Source organism: Ochotona curzoniae, unplaced genomic scaffold (genome assembly GCF_017591425.1).
Source record: "Ochotona curzoniae isolate NIBS_2020 unplaced genomic scaffold, NIBS_Ocur_1.0 contig_3819, whole genome shotgun sequence".
Lineage (NCBI taxonomy): Eukaryota > Metazoa > Chordata > Mammalia > Lagomorpha > Ochotonidae > Ochotona > Ochotona curzoniae.
The window spans coordinates 50133252-50151773 of NW_024466004.1; positions in this window are offsets into that span (position 1 = coordinate 50133252).

Sequence of the window (18522 nt, forward strand, 5' to 3'; positions counted from 1 at the left end):
GAAAGCTAGGAAACAAGACTATTGAAGCATTCTTTAATAGTGAGTAAACTTTGTCTGTAAGCAAAAATTCTTTTAAAGAAGAAAAAAAATTATGTATTTGAAAGGTGACAAAGAAGGGGAGAAACTGAGAGAGAAAGAGAAGGGGATCCTCTATTCATTGACTCAGTCCCCAAATGCCTACAATATCAAGTCCTGGGCCAGGCCAAAGCCAGGAGCCTAAAACTTCATCTGGGCCTCCCAGTAGGGTAGCAGGGGTCCAAGTATTTGGACCATCTTCTTCTACCTTTTCAGACACTTTAGCAGGGAGCTGCATTAAATGTGGAACAACCAGGGCAAAAAAAAATGTCATGCTCATACATATAGAATATTAGCACCTTAGACATTATCTTATCCCAGGGGGCCACAAAGCAGGCACCCTGGAAGATTCTTAATGAAAGGTACTAACAAAGTTAATGTATATAGTCTGTAACAAAATTCAGTTTTGAATTTAAGGAATTCTGTAATATGAGCAATCAGTATTTGGCAGTTACAAAAGAGTATCTTAGAAATAGTTGGTAATAATTGGTACAATTAATGAATGGCTGGGAAACTAATTAAAACTCATTACATTTAATAATTTTTTTAAGTTAACTAGGGAATTGAGGTAAATAAATTGTATCTCTAAAGTGGAATTCATATGCTGCTAAATGTAGAAAGGTTTGACTTAGAATATTTTTCAGCAGAGCAACATTAATTAGTAGAAATTATATTTTGAATTTTGTACCCTTCCTAGGATAACAATATCTAGTATGGTAAGTTTTCAAGATGCTGGTGGTGATAGTGAGCTGTAGCTCCCAACCATGTGACTATACAGGAAAATATCAGTCCTCTACAGTATTCCACGTTGCTAAATTATAATGTTGGATAAGTTAGTTTATCGAATGTATTTTTGTCTTACAATTTTTTCCACTTACTATAGGTATATTAAGATATTACCTTATGGCTAAATGAGGAACATCTGTACTTTATAGATATTTAGGAAGTATACAAGTACATATTGCTTGATGTAGAAATATATTCAATATATGAAGTTTAATGATATAGTTTGCAAAACAATACACATTGAACCTGTTTATGTAAAATAGTATGTTCTGCGTGTGTGTATCAAAACTGTCTCAAAACAGAAGATCCCAAGGTAGAAGTGTTTCTAAGCTAATTTCAGTGGCTCAGCAAAATCCTCTATGTCTTGGGCCGTTTTCATCTCTGAGTTCTGTTATCCTTAGTTACTTAGCTTCTCACTCTGAGGCTGGCCATTCTACGGCTTGTCCAGACAGGCTGCCAGATCATCTTCAGCCTTTCAGTCTCTTCAGTATGTATGACCTCAAGATCTGCTCCTTTTATCAGTGTTCTACAGCCTCAGCTTCTAGGCCTTTCTGGATTTGCCTATTGTCAATGAGTTACCTCCCACCTGCTCTGGCCTCATCCTGCAAAACTAACTGTTAAAATTCTATCTTTGCTGCAACTCTGTGTAGCTTGCTACTGGGGTCGATGTTGGACACCTGGGGAATGCTGATTAATCAGACTCAATTCTAAAATAAATTATTGTACCTTTTTAAAATGCATGATCTTGTGAAGAAGGTAGGAAGGTTAGATCTCTCCCTTGGCAGACATTGTTGGTTGATTACACAAGCACCATTTCTGTCCCCTTGCATAATCTTTTGTTTTTGTTATTTTTAAGTTTTTGTTTGAAAGGCAGAGTTTCAGAGAAAAAAAGGAGAGTAGGAGAGAAAGAAGATCTTCCATTTGCTGATTGACTTCCCAAATGTCCCCAGTAGCTAGAGCTGAGCCAATCTGAAGGCAGAAGGGAAGAGTTTTTCCCGGTTTCCCATGCAGGTGCAGAAACCCAAGGTCATGAGGCATGATCACGCTGCTCTCCCAGGTCCTAAGCAGGGGGCTGGGTCAGAAATGAAGTAGCTAAAACACAAACCTGCACCTGTGTAGATTCCAGCACAGTAGGTGGAGGTCCAGCCTACCACACCATGTCACCTGCCCCCCTTTTCTGGATTATTATGATTTTATTTGAGTGCCAAGCAACTAAAGCAAAGTGAACTCCCTTTACTCTAGGGGAAAAAACAATTTCCCTTTGAATAAGAACATTGCAGAAGTGGTCATATGAGCAGGAAACAACCAGCTGTGGAGTATGTTTTATATAGATCACAACATATAGGTTTACAATATAGAGAGTTCTTGAGTTACTGTTCATTATAATAAACAGGTTAAAAACATTTCTCTCCAGGAAAAATCCCAAAACACAATGACCTCTAAATTACTTGAGTAAGTAGTAAAAAGAAAATGAGAAAGCTTTTTGGACAGAAGATTAAAGCCATTCTCATTCTAGCATTTAGGGATCATTCTGGAATCCCAAGAGTCAGCTATTTGTTTATTCATCCTAAAATGAAACCTCTTGTTTGGCATTCCTGGCCTTGCACCAAATCCAGCCACATATTCACAATTCCTTCATGGGAAAGAGAACTGGCAGCTATCCAACTTACTTAAACAAACAAACAAAAACCTAAACAAGCTATCAATTTTTAAATACACACACACACACACACACACACACACACATACACACGAACTCAACAGTGGCCCAGCACGGTAGCCTAGTGGCTAAAGTCCCTTGCCTTGAGTGTTGGGATTCCATATAGATGCCAGTTCTAATCCCAGCAGCCCTGCTTCCCATCCAGCTCCCTGCCCATGGCCTGGGAAAGTAGTCAAGGACAGCCCTAAGTCTTGGGACCCTGCACCCACGTGGGACACCCAGAAGAAGTTCCAGGCTGCTGGCTTTGGATGGGTTTAGTTCCAACCATTGTGGACACTTAGGAAGTGAATTTTTTGACAGAAGATCTTCCTCTGTCTTTCCTCCTCTCTGTATATCTGACTTTGCAATACAAATAAAATAAAATCTTTAAAATAAATAAATAAAATTTAAAAAATTAAATCAATAAAAAGCAAATAGTCAATCTAAAAGGCATAACACTTAACTAGTGAAACAGAAAGGATTTTAAAAATGAAGGAAGGAAAAATTATAAGTTTTTTTCCTAAAGAATATAAGCTTGGGGGCCTGGCGCCGTGGCCTAGCGGCTAAAGTCCTCGTCTTGAATGCACCAGGATCCCATATGGGTGCCAGTTCTAATCCTGGCAGCTCCACTTCCCATCCGGCTCCCTGTTTGTGGCCTGGGAAAGCAGTCGAGGACGGCCCAAAGCTTTGGGACCCTGCACCTGTGGGGAGAGTGTGGGAGAGTTGGAGAAAGTTCCTGGCTCCCGGCTTTGGATCAGCATAGCATTGGACCTTTGCGCTCACTTGGGGAGTGAATCATGGGATGGAAGATCTTCCTCTCTGTCTCTCCTCTCTGTATAACTGACTTTCCAATAAATAAATAAATCTTTTTTAAAAAAAAAAGAATATAAGCTTGGTAGATAGGATTCTAATGATGAGTAATCCTGATATACTGTAGTAGCTTCTCTGTTTAGTCATTCATGAACACAAACTCTGAGATGACTCAGCATCAAGACTGATTGCTGACAGCAGTCTAAAGAAGGAAGGTGGAGGAAGTACCTTTGAAAACATGAGTTAAAGGTACACTTGCCACAGTCACATTTTATTAGTCAGACTTTAATCTCACTGCTATTCCTGGTTGCAAAGGAAACTGGGAAATGTAACTGGGCAATTTTATGCAGCTGTTTGTGGTACTCAATTTAAAAAGCAAGGATCCTACTGTTGTAAAAGATATACTTAGAGATAAATGTTTAATTCAGAATGGCTCTCTATCTCAAATCAAATGTTAAGCAGATGGAGGTAGTTTCTCTTCAAATCTCATTAAAATTGAGTTTTAGGTAACAGCAGAATAACTTTTATCTCTTTCAAGCACATGAAAAATAATCTAGTAGAAAAGGCAACATAAAATACTGGATGTTAATTATTTTAAGAATTAATTTTATGAAGCTTAAGCCATTCATAAGCTTGTTTAATAGTCAAGTGGAGTTGTTCTCACTATACCCACAACTAATTATGCAAATATCGCAAAGCCCACACTTCCTAAAAATTATGAAGTATTTAAAACAAAAATATGATATACTATTTATTGTCAAGGAACTTGGAAGAATTCAGAGTGTGGCAAATTTAACACTCATAATAATTCAAGAACAACTAAATGCTGAGTGTGTGATGTATTTTGTGAGTACAACTTAAGGATAGCCCACTGAAGGCTATCAGAGGTATAAAGCCTTTGCGAGAAAAGTAAAACTGAATGAAGCAGAAAAGAATAGATAGGATATATTCATATAAACCTTAGTATGCAAAATCATGAAACATTTATTTATAAGAGTGGTGTTAAAAAAGAATATATGTTAAATTTAAAATTTCAAGTAGTTGCTATTTCATTTCTGGGTTTTTGCTTTATGTTATATCCACAAATTCTACCACAGTTCCTGGTATGTAGTAGACACTAAGTAAGTAAATATAATTTTTAATGGAATTTGGAGCCATTTGGCGTTTTTAAGATTTACATATTTGGGCCCAGTGTAGTGGCCTAGCAGCTGAAGTCCTCGCCTTGAACACACCGGGATCCCATATGGGCACCGGTTCTAATCCCAACAGCTCCACTTCTGGTCCAGCTTCCTGCTTGTGGCCTGGGAAGGCAGTTGAGGACGGCCTCGGGACCCTGCACCCACGCAGGAGACCTGTAGGAAATTTCTGGCTCCTGGCTCTGTATTGGCACAGCACTGGCTGTTGTGGTCACTTTGGGAGTGAATCAGTGGACAAAAGATCTTCCTCTCTTTCTCTCCTCTTCTCTGTATATCTGACTTTGCAATAAAAATAAACAAATCTTTAAAAAAAAATTACAGATTTATTTAAAAGATGAGAGACAGAGAAAGACCATCCAATGGTTTATATCCCAAACGACTGCAACCCAGGTGGTAGGCCTGCATGGAAGTTGAAACTCTACCTACTTAAGTTATCATCTGTTCTTTCCAGGTACTTTAACAGGAAGTTGGATCAGAAGCAGAGCATACAGGATTTGAACTGGCACTCTGATGTGAGTGACAGGTGTCTATCCCGGATGGCAGCACCGTGTCTATCACTGATTTTCTTTTTATAGTGAGTGTTGCCATTATTATATGACCAAGGAATTGCTTTTTTGAAAAAACTGAGGTTGAGCCCAGTGTGATAGCATAGTGGTTAAAGTTCTTGCCTTGAATGTGTCAGGATCTCATATGGGCGCCAGTTCTAATCCCAGCAGCCCTGCTTCCCTTCCAGCTCCCTGCCTGTGGCCCGGGAAAGCAGTCTAGGATGGCCCAAAGCTTTGGGATCTTTCACCTGCTTGGGGGACCTAATAAAAGCTCCTGGCTCCTGCCTTTGGATTGGCTCAGCTTCAACCATTGTGGCCACTTGGGGAGTGAATCATGGGACGGAAGATCTTCCTCTCTGTCTCTCCTCCCTCTGTATATCTGCCTTTCCAATAAAGATAAATAAATCTTAAAGAAATTAATAAATAAAAAACTGAGGTTTACCAATATGTAATAATCCCAAATGAACAGTGCTATACATCACTTCATAAAACCATCAGGCAAATCAGGATTTAGAACATTTCCATCCTACATAGCATCCCTTTTATGGTTTTTCCGAAGTGTCACCTATCCCTGCCAATGCAGAATAGCCTGTGTTTTGATATCCAAAAAGTTGTTTTTCTAATCCTGTCTTTCAACTTCATCTGCTTGTATTAAAGTAAATGATATAGTATACCACTCATCTTTTTTCATGTTGTTGCCAACTTGGCTTTAGTTTGTCAGACTTGTTGATACTTGCAGGAGAGATTTTCCACTGTCTATTTCAGAAGTCTTTCTTAAGAAAGAGCCCAGTGAAAGTGTGAAAAACATTTTTTTATTATTTAATAATAGCAATATCATTCATCTTTAAACTTCAAAGATAAATTGTGTAAAGTCAGCAAATTTCTGCCCCACACTATTATAAGAATGCATTATATTAACAAGTTGGCACACCAAAATGAAAGCAAAAGTTAAAAGTACCATCTTTACTTTCATTTCTAGCACAAACCACAAGTTTCAGGGGTTCTCAGAACCTCCCCAGGTTTGATAATTTGCTAGAAAGACTCAAAATTTCCAGCAACTATTGAGCTGATATTAATGGAAACGAGAGAGTCAACATCAACAAGTATGTACGAAGATATAGAGGGAATATTGATAATCAGGAAGGATCACTTGAGTTCTGTGGCCACAGTACTTAAAGGGAATTCATCATTTGGATGGATCAATTACCTACTTGGTAAGTCTCAGATTACATGATTCTAACTCCCCATGCTAAATTGCTTTGCTGATGTTACTGGCTGCCCAATCTCCAGTGTAAGACTGTAGGATGTAGGTAGACCCATCCTTAATCACATTTTCTTGCATTGTCCAATTTGACCCAAGAGCTTTATGCAAAGAGAAAACCTGAGGGGGTAAGGCAAAACACAGGCTTTTTCTTTGGCCAAACCCAAAATCTTTATCACACTGTTTATTCAGTTCTGCATCTTGAGCCTTTACTGCTTCCAAATCCTGCAATTAAATTACTACATTAGGAAATTTGTTTTTCTCTCTCTCTCCATGAAATCGGTGTTCTTAAAAATTTTCTCTAAGGGCAAGAATTGTGTTGCTTCAAGTTAAACTGCCTCCTGTAATGCCAGTACCTATATGAGGCAGTTGGAAGACTCAGCTGCTCTACATCCATTTTAGCTCTCTACTAAGACGGCTTAATCATGGCTCATGAAAGAGAATTCACTGATTAAAATAATTTTCAGTTACTGCTTTTATTTTTAAGGGTTTATTTATTTTTATTGGAAATGCAGATTTACAAAGAGAAGGAAAGTCAGAGAGATGTTCAAATTCACGATTTACTCCTCATGTGGCTGCAACTGCCAGAACTGAGCCAACTGAAGCCAAGACCTAGGAGCTTTTTCCTGGTCTCCTACATAGGTGCAGGGTTGCAAGGCTTTGGCCTGTTCTCTACTGCTTTCCCAGGCCACAAACAGGGAACTGGATGAGAAGTGGAGCAGCTGAAACATGAACCTGTGCCCATATGGGATCCCAGTATTTGCAAAGCAAGGATTTAGTCAGTTACTGTTTTGGTAGGTTTAGTGCACTTCCAAATCTAGAAATGAGTTGCAACTTTTGGTTTTTATTAAGGCACAGATCTGAAGTTGATTAAAAAAAAAGTCTGAAGGCTGATTCTGCTGTGGTTTAGGTTAGTGCCTAATAATGCTTTCTTAGGTTCTTGCCTTAAAAAGCATTTTAAGCATGGACACCAGTATGGCTTAAGAAAACTGTAAGGTTTGTACATGAGTGTGGGCCGTGTTAGGGAGAATGGGACAGGAAGGGAAAGAGTGAGGGAGTGGTCTCTACTGAATTCTTCCAAATCCTTCAATAAGGAAAGAAGAGAGTGAATATAGGACCCTCCTCATAATGGGCTCTTAAGGGACTTGAAAGAGGAGGGGCTGAATGACACCTCCCCTCTCAGGTCCCAGATAAGAAGAGGTATTCACTGGATAGGTATCTTTTGACTGACAGATAAGCAGAAAGGATTACATAGGCAGGGTGTGGTGGGGAGGAGTGGCTTCCAATCTGGTAACCCTGAACTAGCTTCTTATCTAAATCCATATCAAAATGCATTGTAGTAGCTAAATTGGGATGTAGGGAGTTGAAATTCATGCAATTACAGGACAAAGGTTTAGGATTCTGATTTCATAGGCTGTAGAGGCTCAGGAAGAGCCTCTGAGCTAGCCCTGATGTTGGTTTGAAGGTTCATACATCCACTTATTCAATTGATAAATAAAGTAAGCATCCATTATGAGTCATCCCATTCACCACTAAGCAAAACACCACAGTGTCCTACGGCTTTTTCATAAGACAGCTAGCTGTTTGCACTCCTACTTGCTATTTACCAGATACTGCTGTAAGCTCTTTTAGTAGGAACTCTATGACAGTTTCTTAGTTGTCATGTAGATTTCACTGATAAGGAATTGAATCACTGAGAGGTTTGCCTGTCAACTGAAACAGAACATTTCAAGGATGGTTGCCCCACCCTCCCAAATGGAATCTTCATGCCAATTCTAGTGTAAACAACTTAAAAGTATCTATAATTTCTTAAGTACTTTCCCCATCTGTGATGGATACACGAGCATCATCTTTTGGTAAAATGTAGACTTTCATTAGAAAGACAAATTGAGGACTGATAACAAATTATTTTTTTTTTCTTTAACATTCTCTTGTTTTTAGACCAAGAGAAAGGGCTTTGTTCCCAGCGGTAGGCAACTGCCTAGGTTGCCTTGTACCTAGGCAAGTTTTACACTGCTGGGAGAAAAGCAGCCAGTAGCTGGCAGGCATTCTTAGTGTAGAAAATGCCAAATTTGTGTTAACTATACCAGTGTGCTATTATAGTTGTCGATCATATTTTTTTGTTTTGTTTTTAAAGACATGAATAAGGCAGGGATCATCAGGCCAGGACCTGCCACCCAGGGAAGGGGGCTTCAGATTGCCTGGGGGAAGGGTGTCTGGAGATGTTTTGGAGTGAGAGCAGCTGAAGGACATGTGTGACAGGGGAGGAATGACTTCTGGGGATTTCCATGGCCTGGGCTACTGCACTCATGAGTAGGCAAGAGTGCTGGCATATAGTGATTTACAGGGGCAGGGGGAACTGGAGAGTATGTCTAGGAATGACAAAGATACCATCCACATGGGAGACTTGCGCTGAGCTAAGTAGCCTCACCTGCCACTGATGGCACATGTAAAACCACGGGCTGTTAGGGGGTCATTCCTGGTTGGACTAGGTTACAGTACCCACCCATAAGTGTCAGAATAGAGAGTGGGCCACATCGGGCTGGGCCATAGCACCCACCAGAAAGTAAGATACTTGAATCTGGAGGCAGATTTTGTAGGACTTGTGTACTTGCCCTTGTGGGCCTGCAGCATCTTCCAGTTTGTATGAGAGCTGGAGATGGTGATAGGCTGAGCCAAGCTAGAGCACAGAATTCAGTTGACACTTGTGGGAGCTGGGGCTGGAAGGAGCCAGGGTACAGAACCTTCTGGTTCACTGTGTAGCTATACTGGGTACTGACACTTGTTGAATGTTTTTAAGATAGCCTTTAGTTGTGACAGAAAGGATGCTTTATATTTTTAAGTATTTGATAAGCAATGCCAAAAAAACCTTGCAAACTTTTGCACATTCTACACCTAGTGCCTATAAATCTCATTAGTATTTTCCATTTGCACTTTTTTTTAGCATTTGCAAGACAATGCTTTTAACAGTCTTCCATGTTCTACCATTGGGATTCTTGAACTGCAATAGCTATTTCTTTGGGTTAATGTATAGGAGTCTGGGCTCTGATCTCCTCTTGGGGGACTGATATGTAAGCTAGACAAACCCAGAGGCACCACACTCCTTTGCATTTGATCTCTGCCTTGCCTGGACTGCACCGTTAGTGCACTGAGACTTTGTTATCAGGAAAGGGCATAAATGCAGGCTTTAGAATTACCCCATAGTATTTTCCACACCAAGGCGAACTCAGACTCCTGCCATGGCTCCCCAGGGTAGCCACTGCCCTGTTTTTCTTTGCACTGTCAAGCATTGGACTTCAGGAGTTCCCTTTACGTAGCACAACCTGCATCTTAAAAGACACACATACCTGGAAAGACATCTGCTTTCCTGAACCATCAACGTAAGAACCGGGTACTGATGTCCTATGAATATCGAGAGTTTTCAGATCTTAGCATTGCACTGATGTCATTGCTGTCTATCTCCGGGTGCTGAGTGTGGGCAGCGATGTCCTGATATGAGCTAGAATTCAGAGAACTCAGCCTGTATTGACTTGAAGCTCTTGTAAAATGACTGATTTCGTAAAGTTAGTATCAGCCAATTCTTAGAGGACACAGAGCAAGGTACTGCTTGTATGTATCAAATAGACTCCTGAAAAACAAGCAGCTCTAGAATTTCAAACTCTGCCTTCTTAGATATTGGTGTTTTAAATGGAACAGAGCATAAGGAACTTTCCTCAAAGATTTTAAAATGCACCTTTCTCCCATTTGGACAGATATTTTAAAAACAACTTGACATTGACAGGTGGGTTTACAAGGGTCTGGATGCAGAGTTACCAGTTTCTACAAATCCAGTGACTTATGGATACCTGTGAATATTTTATGGGAGGCACTGAATCAGTCTTTTTATTAGAAGTATCTCTAAGGTGTTACCAGATCAAAATCAGTCCCTTTTTATCCAGGTAGTAATTACAAGTTACCCGTTAGGAGCAAACAACATCTAGATCACCAAAAAGGGCTTCAACAGTGTTGTAGCAATGTTTTCTCTCAAAAATGGCTTTTCCAAAAGGAAGGTTTCTTGAATGACCAAAAATAAATATTCCCATTTTTCACCAAAATATAAATTACTATTAAAATATTTTAATAGTGAAAAAAAAAAGACCTGGACTGAGGGCAGACCATACCAAGTAGGGCTGTGGCACCTGCTGGCATACATGAGATCTGGGGCTGGGAGTGAACCTAGTAGGGGAACTTCAGGAACTCCCCTACACTGCTGCAGCTGCTACTGGAAAAGCACAAAAACTGGAGCTGTGGGCTGGCCAGGCCAGGCAAAGCAATAGCAGTCCTCAATATTTGGGTGGATAAGCTGGGTCTGAGGGCAGCCTGGGCTAGAGAGTGTCGCAGCATCTGCTAACACACATGAGAATCAAGACAGAGTGTTGACCATGTCCAGCTAGACTAGACTTCAGTACCCTCCAGGTAGAGCTGAGACTATGGGCGGACCTTGCCAGATTGGGTCACAGCAACCACCAGTACTCACAAGATTCAGGGCTGGGAATGGGCCTGATAGGGTATATTTGGGGACTCCCCTGCTGGGCTACAGCTTCTGCTAGTGAATGTGAGAGCCAGGACTGTGTTTGCAGACTGGGCTGGGGAAGGTAGCAGCACCTATTGATGTTCCAGTGGACCAAGTCTAGGGGCAGGCCAGACTAGGCTATGCTCCAGCACCTGCTGGTGCTCACTAGAGCCAAAATGGATGGAACAGGATGGACTGGGCTGCAATACCCACCAGTTCACATGAGAGCCGGGGGTGGGCCATGCTCTGATATGCTATAGCACCCACCAGGAGAGATAGTGGGCACAGGTCAGTCAGGTAAGGCTACTGTACCCACTGAGTGCTAGGAAAGGGGGCCAGCCATGTCATTATGGGCTAAGGCAGCCTCCAGTGCCTGTGAGATCTGAAGCTGGAAAGGGACCTGGTAGTGGAACTTAGGGAACTTCCCTGCTAGACTGTAACTTCCACTGATGAGTGGCAGTTAGGGCTATGGGCCAGGTCAGGCCAGGCCAGGCCAGGCAGGGTTGCAGCACCTGTCAGCATATGTGTGAGCTGGGTCTGGGTGCAAACTGGGCTGGGTCATTCCATAACACATATGAGCACAAATTTGAGCCAGTACAGGGTGCACGCCATGCTGGATTGGACCATAACATCTGCCAGTTCACATGAGGGCTAGAGCTGAGAATGAGCTAGTCTGAGCTAGACTGCTGAGACTGCAGTTGGGCCAGGCTAGCCAAGCTGTAACATCTGCTGAAGAGTGGTAAGATTACGGATGGGGCATATCACACTGGGCTGCAATATCTGCCAGCACATGTAAGATCCGGGGCTGGAAGAAGTCCTGGTAGGGGAACCTCAGGGACTCCCTTGCTAGGCCACTGCCTCCACTGGTAGGTATGAGAGTGAGGGTTGGGGCAGGTTGGCCTGGGCAATGCTGCAGCATCTGTCAGCTGGGCCAGATTTGGATAGATTATTGTATCCACTGGTACAAAAGAGCCAGAATGGGTGTGGGCCAGCTGGGCTAGTCCACAGCAGCAGTTGACAAGTGCTAGGACTGGCTGTAAGTTGTTTCAGGCTGTACCACAGTACCCCCCGGCAGGCACAAGATCTAGGGCTGGGAGTGGGCCTGGTGGGGGGAACTGTGAACCCTCCCCTGCTGGGCTGCAGCTCCTGATGCTGAGCATGAGAGCCATTGCTGGAGGGGAGGGGGACGGACCAGCTAATCAAGTTGGCAGCACTGGTCAGCCTATGTGTGGAATGAATCTGAGGACAAGTCAGACTGAGATAAACCACAGCACCCTTGGGTATGCATGAGAGCCAGATTTGATACAGGGCCAACCAGGCTAGGCCACAGCACATGTTGGCACACATATAAACCAAGGCTGGGGGCAGGCCTGGTGGGAGTAACGGACGGTCACTGCAGCTAGGCTGTGGCACCTGCTGGTGTGTTTGTGGACTGGGCCTGTTGGAGGGTGGGCTGGGCTGGTCTATGCTGCAACATCTGTCGGTTTGCATGAGAAATGGGTCTGTGGGCAGAACAATTGGTGTTGGCTGGTGCAGGTGACAGAACCTGACTCTGTGCTGGGTGGCACACACAAGAGTCAAGTCTGAGGTCATCCCAGATGCAGTTACCTGGGTATTTCCCTGATTAGATTACTGGACTCAAACCCCAGCCACAGGGAAAATCACAAGATACATAATCTGACCTTGGAGTGCATCTGTCAGGACTGGGCCTCCTCAGTTGCTGACGCTTGTGCTTGGGACAGCCTGCCCAGATGCACATGGCATACGTGATAGTCAGCTTGTTCAGGCTAGCAGAGGATGTGGAGGGCCTCATCAGAAGATACGAGGAACAGGTTGAACAGTTCTGTAAACCATGCTTTATAGCAGATGTTTGAATCTGTGGATGCCTTAAGGTGGACTTGGTCAGCCAATACAGCTTGGAAAGATTTTCTCAATCCTGCAGCAATGAAGGCAGTAATATCTCAGAATTATTAAAACCACTTAAGTAACACCCTTGGAATATTCTTCCTCACATCACGATCTCTAAGACATCAACAAATGACTGTCCCTATCCCTGGGTCCTGGGTCTGTCCCTGGGTACTGGTGTGGTTTGACAAGAAGGAGTGGTTCTTTCCTCTTTCCCTACTGCTGATACAAGGAGGAAGAAAAAACCTGGAACACTTGTCCTACCCACCATCCTCTCTGTCTTGCCTCTCCCCACCTTAGTCAGATTTTAATGCATGTCTCTCAACTATATAAAAATATTAAAAAGAAAATTAAAACTGTTTTGTTACTTTGTATTTATTTTGTTATTCAGAAGATAGAAAAGTACCATTACACAATTAATTTTGGTACATTAATACTTAAAGCATGCATTTAAGGCTGTCTTAAAATGAATTCATCTTTAAGAATGTAATGTTGGTCTTGCCAGTATTTTCTTTCATAGTTTAAAATCTGGATATAATTAATGGACAAGGGGAAAATTGTTATAAAGTCTGAACATAGATTTACAAATTTGGACTATATCTGATTATTTAGCTGCCTCTAAAATGAATTATACAATTAAATGTTGACATGTGTACTCTTTGGAGAAATTTCTTCCCTTACAATTTCACACACACACACACACACACACACACACACAAACACAGCAAGGAATTATAAAATCATATATAGGCAAAATAAGATGAAGCAACAATTTTTTATTATGTGTGTAAATATGGTGTTTCCATTCATGAAAGCAAAAATTGTATAATGTTGTATGAGAGACTCCAGAAGTACAGAGCAATGTCTTAGCAATAGCAAGCATATCCCATGAGCTTGTCTTCTCCTAATATGAATGGGAGTTACTAATGCCCACAAGTGACGTTAGTCCCAGATTTCTGTCTTTTTCTGTTTGGCTGTCATCTGAGCTAATGGAACCAATTCGACTTTCAGGAGTAACAGGTTTAAGATACTATCTTAAGGAACAATATTTACTAAAAATTTAAATGCATTAAGTTTATTGAGCAAGCAGAGCTTTTGACAATACTCTATTTTTTTTCTCGCATTTTCTTTGATTTTTATTTGGTAACATAAACAGGGTTGCTTGATGAGAATTTTCTGTTCATGGGTAAAAACTGTAGTGATCTATGTCTATGCCCTTCTTGTTGTTTCATCACACACACACACACACACACACACACACACACACACACACACACACACAGATTGAGAGAGAGCGTGCTTCCACCAACTTGTCTGCTCTCCAGAGGTCTGTAGTGAGAAGTCAGGAGGCAGGAACTTCATCCAGGTCTCCAGTGAATGGCAAGAACCCAAGTACTTGGCTCATTTTCTGCTATCTCCTAGGTACGTAAGCAGCAAACAGGATTGGAAGTGTGGGTAGCCAGGACCTGATGAGGCACTTTGACATGGGGTATTGGTAGATGTCCCAAGCTGCAGCTTACCTTTCTGTACTACAATACCCTGCCCTGATGTTTACTTTTGAAACTTTTTTTATTTTATTAATATAAACAGAACAGATTTTCACAATTAGTTCCAAGACAGTGTTTACATGTATGTATACATAAAGTAATATGTAAATACCATTTATATCACAAACATTGTTGCAATGAGTTGATTTAGTATTGTGTGATAATGAAAGCTCAAAAGTGGATCTAAAATTAATTCTCCTTTTTGGCTTAAGCTTACTTCAGGCTAAACTAAACTGAGGTAGTAGAGTAGGCCTTTTCTCTCCTTTCTCCATATCACAACATCCTTCTGCTCTGCTAATCTGTGTCATTTCCAAGGTCACATAGAAACCTCAAGGTGAGAGAATGAGAGAATGTCAGAAAAAAATGTAGGAAAGTTTTTACTTGGCTGCAAAGCCTAGCTGTTTCTCTAAGTCTGAAGTCAGAGGCCCCTGGAAAGCCCTGTAAAGTGATTCTTTCTCTTGGGAGACACTTTAATTTTGCTTTTTATTTGAGAATTAAAGAGAACAGATGTACTCCTGTTGGTTTATTCCCAGAAATGCCTAAAATGAATACGATGAGCCAGGCAGAAACTGAAGAGCCAAGGAACTAAATTTGTTGGCAGAGACCTACATACTTGAACCATCATTTACAGCCTTCTAGAGTATGAATTAGCAGGAAACTAGGATAGGGAACAACTGCAACCTAACTCAGGCATTGCCATGTGGGAGTATGTGTGTTCTAAGGTGCCTTAATGACTAGGTCAGAGCTCGCCACCAGGAAACACTTTTGAAATCCCTACAAAGATCCTCAGCTAGACCCTTTTGGCTCCTGTAATTCTCTGGCAATATCCTTCCTTATTGCCTGGGATGTCTACTTTGCTTTCTTTTTCGGGGAAGTCCTTATTCCTCCAGATGGCATTATTGGACAGAATCTATGATGATTAAATTGTGTCAACTCAAGTTAGCTAAGGGATGTCCAAATATTTGGTGAAACTTTACTTCTTAGTATATCTATGAGGATATTTCTAAAACAAATCAGCATTTGAATCAGTAAACTGAGTATAGAATATCCACTTTATTAATGTGGGTGGACCTATCTATTTTTTTAATCTGTACTTTTTTTAATTTTAAATTTCGAATTATGCGGTACAGTTTCGTATAGGCTGGGACTCCCCCCTCCAAACTCCCACCTGACAGACTTTTCCCAATTCACTACAATGGTGTAGTCCTTCATAAGGAATCATAAATCTGTCAGTCTCTTATTTAAGTGTACCCCAACATTACTGGTATGGCATACATATTCTTTAAAGGGTTCAGGTAGAACGAAAAGGTGTAGAAGAAAATTAGTGCTATGTCTTCTTGAGTCAAGAATCTTGACTGTGCGTTATCTCCTTACCTTCCAATAAATTTTGCTTTCCTGTGTTGGGTAAGTCTGGCTTATTGGGTTCCGAGGCCTCTTTCTTCTATCTCTATGCTTCTGTGGCAATTAATGTCAACTACCAACGGGTCATAAAGAAATTATTGAAAACATGCGGTAACTGGAGAGAGTAAATATTATTAGACCTGCACATAGCCTGTTTGACTCTCCCGGGTGGCCTGTGAAGAAACCAGGTGGACCATGACAGATGATGGTTAGATTACCAGGAACTGAATAGAGTTGGGTTTCCATAGGAATGTGATATATGGACAAATTTAGCCATTAACTTGGAAATTACTTTGATTCACATCTGAGTAATGCTTTATTTACTACTGATATATTTCCGGAAAACAAGACAAGTTTGCCTTCACTTGAAATGAACCACAACAGATCTCACCTTTTTTCCATGAGGCTATCTACACAGGCCCACCTTGTATCCTGGTTTAGTAGAAGCACACTTGGTATAATGGCCTATACCTGCAGTTATGCAAATGTTTCAATGCACAGATAATGTGATGATAACCTGTGACTCTCCTGTACATCTGGAAGCAGCAATTCTTACCATGCTGAGTCATCTAAAAATTACGTGGTGATCAATGATTCTAAGATGCAGACACAGAGTCTCTTTTGAATGTTTGTGAATTGTTTAGCTGTATAGACCGAGGTCATATCTGAGGCAATGATACATAATATCTGGGTTTTTGCCACTCCACAAACTGTAGAACAATAACAGGAAATCTGAAGCCCTTGCACTCTTTGGTAAAGAAGGACATCAGGTGGAAATGGAATGAACAAGAGGAAGCCAATTTTACAGCTGCTAAGCAGAATGTACACAGACACCCAAATCTTTTTTTTTTATTTCGTATTTTAAATTTTTATTTCTTTTTATTATTATTATTTTATGATACATTTCCATATGCCGTGGGATTTCCCTTAACACTGAGCTCCCCTATATCATAACTATAGTATAAAGTTCTTCATACACAGTCATATATCCATCATTGTGGGCATGGACAGTGGCAGAAAGTCCAACATCCTATTGTCAAGATAAAGTTAACAGTTTCATTGGGAGTCAATCTTTGATCTGGAAGTAGAGATGCATACTGCATTGTATCCTCACATCTGGATATGATAGTCTGCATGACACAACAACTATACATCTAAATGAAAACCTGTAATACAAAATCAACAAGAAGAAAAGTAGAAAGTTAGCATGCCATGAAGTCAAATAACATGCTACTGGATATGGTAATCTCTGTTACACAGTTACTACACACACCCTTTAAATGAAGAGCCACAAAACAAAATCAACAACAGGAAGCAAAAAAGAAATTAAAAACACCATGAAATAATATAAGATGTTACTGAATGACTAATCTGTTGCTAAAGAAATGAAAAAGAAAATCAAGAACCTTCTTGAAGAAAATAATGCTACTGTATGATCTATGAGTCTTTGAAGAATTTAATCATAAGAAAGTGTTCTGAAGAGGTGAAACAAAAAAAAATCCATGAGATACAATTTCTTCTGATCTTTGTTGGTAAAATATATCTCCTGTAGGCAACAAATAGATGGGTTTTGATTTTTAATCCAGTCTGCTAATCTATGATGTTTAATTTTAAATTTGAGCCATTTACATTCAGGGTTATATGAATTGGTGGTAATTTGGTCCTTTCATTTTAGCAATGGGTTGTTCATTGTTTGATTTAGTTTTCTGTTGTTATTTTACTGGGATGTTCTTTACATTTGCCTTTGGTTTTGGTAGGTGCTATTCCTTTTCTCTGTCAAGAGAGCATCTTTAAGTATCATTTGTAGGCAGGTTTGGAAGAGGCATATTCTTTGAACTTTTCTTGACTGTGGAAGAATTCTATTTCATTTTCAAAGACAAAGGAAAGCTTTGCTGGATATGTTACCGTGGGTTGACAGTTTTTTGCTTTTAGAATCTGGAATATGTCACTCCATTTTCTTCTGGCCTGTAGAGTTTCCTGTGAGAGGTTTCCTGTGAATTTAATTGGCATTCCTTTATATGTCAGTTGATATTTTTCACATGCACATTTAAGAATCTTTCCCTTATGTTTGATTGAAAAGACCTTGATTATAATGTGTGTTGGGTGAAGACTGCTTTTTGTCAAGCCTGTTGGGAGTTCTGTGCCCTTCCTGGATGTTGTTTCCTAATTCTTTCTCTAGATTAAAGAAAATTTCCCTTATTATTTCATTAAATACATTTATAAACCTAGCTTCTCTTTCTGCACCTTCTGGGATTCCCATAAATCTTAAATTAGGCCTTTTAATCGTGTCTTTCAATTCTTGAGTACTTTTTTGGGCCTGATCCAGCTCTGCTTCCAGCTTTTTGTTTGTTTCTTCCTAGTGACAGGAAATATCTTCCAATTCTGAGATTCTTTCTTCTGCTTTCTTCATTCTATTTTGGAGACCCTTCATTGTGCTTTTTTTTAAAGATTTATTTAATTTTATTGGAAAGGCAGATATTTATAAAGGAAGAGAGACATAGAGGAAGATCTTCCATCTGATGGTTCACTCCCTGAGTGATTGCAAGGGCCAGAGCTAAGTCAATCTGAAGTCAGGAACCAGTAGCTTCTCCTGGATCTGCCACACTGGTGCAGAATACTAATGCTTTTCCAGGGCACAAAAATGCTTTACTGCTTTTCCAGGCCAGAAGCAGAGAACTGGTTGGGAAGCAGAACAGCCAGAACACAAACTAGTACCCAATTGTATTCCTGTGCTTGCAAGTGAGG